Source organism: Anopheles marshallii, assembly GCF_943734725.1.
Source record: "Anopheles marshallii chromosome X unlocalized genomic scaffold, idAnoMarsDA_429_01 X_unloc_161, whole genome shotgun sequence".
Classification (NCBI taxonomy): domain Eukaryota; kingdom Metazoa; phylum Arthropoda; class Insecta; order Diptera; family Culicidae; genus Anopheles; species Anopheles marshallii.
The window spans coordinates 19,985-22,500 of NW_026525737.1; the positions used below are offsets into that span (position 1 = coordinate 19,985).

Sequence of the window (2,516 nt, forward strand, 5' to 3'; positions counted from 1 at the left end):
CCACACACCACACCACCCATAGGCTTGCAAGCAGCACTCTTGTCGAGTGCAGCAAGCCTATGCTCACATCAACTACCGTACACGTACCACCATAGGCTTGCAAGCAGCACTCTTGTCGAGTGCAGCAAGCCTATGCTCATCAACTACCATACGTACCACCACAGCCTTGCAAGCAGCACTCTTGTCGAGTGCAGCAAGCCTATACTCCACGAACTAACCACTTCACCACCAAGCATGGGTCGCCTGAGAGGATCGATGCGAACGCATCTCTACAACTCGCAGCTCCCAGCCTGTAGTCCCGTCGTTTGCGGGCGGTCGAAGGTGTCGAAACTAGTTGTATCCACGGTCGACGGGAGCACAGCCACCAGGGTTCCCTGTGATAAGGTACTTCCACGTGCAGCGTACACCCGCCCGTTGCGGCTCAGTCTAGTGCTATAGCGGGGATGAGACGGCAGTGTGCACGGGGCAGCACCGACGGATCTCAGAGGGTTGTTAAGCCCGCTAGCTTCCGATCACCTAATGGGTTTATGATGCGCTATCAGCTCGGATTGGATACGACCTTAGAGGCGTTCAGGCATAATCCAGCGGACGTAGCGTCATACCAAAGTCCGGTCGAACTAGTATTGAGCCAGTGGTCCGTACCTGTGGTTCCTCTCGTACTGCACAGGAATTCCGTTAAGATAGCAGCATACAGCACACACCAGTAGGGTAAAACTAACCTGTCTCACGACGGTCTAAACCCAGCTCACGTTCCCTTGAAAGGGTGAACAATCCTACGCTTGGTGAATTTTGCTTCACAATGATAGGAAGAGCCGACATCGAAGGATCAATAAGCCACGTCGCTATGAACGCTTGGCGGCCACAAGCCAGTTATCCCTGTACGGCGTGCTTCGGCTGGTGCTGCCTGAGGGCGCCGAAGTGATCGGCTTTGCGGATGACGTCGTGGTGCTGGCGAGCGGGACGACGCCGGAGGCAGCGACGGGACTGGCGGAGACGGCGGTAGCAATGATCAGCTCGTGGATGGCGCAACACCACCTGGAGCTCGCTCCGGCCAAGACCGAGCTGGTCATTGTGTCTACGATGAGACGAGACAACACCCGAGTCCCGGTGAGTATCAATGGCGTAGAGAAACTGCCGACCCGCACCTTGAAATATTTAGGAGTTGTCATCGAGGACCACCTGTCGTGGAGGCCACACGTAGAGCAGGCCACGACGAAAGCGCTCCGTGTGGCGCAGGGGATTTCCCGGCTGCTCCGAAATCATGGTGGGCCAAAGAGTGCGAAGCGGCGGCTGCTTGCATCGGTGGTGGACTCCACCCTCCGCTACGCCGCGCCGATTTGGCACGAGGCAGTCCGACTCCGGGAGTGTTGCAGACAGCTGAACCGCGTGCAAGGACTGTACGCACGGCCAGTAGCTCGCACCTTCATTACAGTGCGCCATGAGGTGGCAACGGTCCTTGCCAGCGTCATCCCCATCGTGCTGCAGGTGACGGAAGACGCTCGTTGCTACCAGCGGCATCGGACGACGGGAGCAAGTCTACGCGAATTGCGCATCGAGGAGCGGACGAGGACAATTGACGAGTGGCAGCGTCAGTGGGACCAGCTAGAATCGGAAAGCCGCTACACCCGATGGGCGCACCGGACCATCCCAGACTTGGCGGCATGGAAGAACCGGCAACACGGGGAGATGACATTCCACCTCGCTCAGATCCTCTCCGGCCATGGGTTTTTCCATGAGTACTTGTGCGTGAAACATCTTGCACCATCCGCCGACTGTACCAGGTGCCCGGGAGTCCCGGAGACGGCCGAGCATGCCTTCTTCGACTGTCCGAGGTTCGCGGACGTCCGGCATGAATTACTCGGTGAGGATGACGAAGCGGCTGTGACGCCTGACAATCTTGTGGCGTTCATGCTTACCAGCCGAGCACGATGGAGCAAAGTTTGCGAGGCCGCTCGCATTATCACCACTACACTCCAACAGGAGTGGTATATCGAGCGGGCCACGAGCGCGCACGACGACATGCAGAGGGCCGCGCAAAGTCTGGACACCGCACACGAGGAGCTGGTGGCCTTACGTAATGAAAGGCGTAACGAGGCTCGTAGGCAGCTGACCATTGAGCGACGAGCTGCGAGGGGGGAAATACCACCAACCCACCCCGACGGGCGACTGCTGACGACGGAGGAGTTACAGGAGCGGGAGGAGCGTCATCGAACAGTTAGGAACAACGTGAGACGCTTCCGCGCGCGGCGAAGACTGCAGAATGAGGAGGCAGTGGACTGTAGAACGTACTTGTGGGCCCTCTTCGGGGTAGCTGCATTCGAAGAGGAGGAAGAAGATGGGCAATGAAAGCAAAGGCCGCTAAGGCAAAAAAGAGGCGCGAACGCCCAATAGACTAATGGGAATAACATGGACGAAGGCCGTTAAGGCACAAAAGAGGCGCGATCGCCCACTAGAAATAAGTTTAGTAAGGGCAGAGGATTCTTCAAATGGCCGCTAAGGCCAAACAAGGCGATTAA

The 2,516-nt window shown here is 57.6% G+C and overlaps 1 pseudogene; it reads right to left on the reverse strand.

Moving 5' to 3' along the window:
• Positions 1–220: 220 nt before the first annotated feature.
• LOC128717005 (large subunit ribosomal RNA) overlaps positions 221–2,516 on the reverse strand; it is a 5,913-nt pseudogene continuing 3,617 nt past the window's right edge.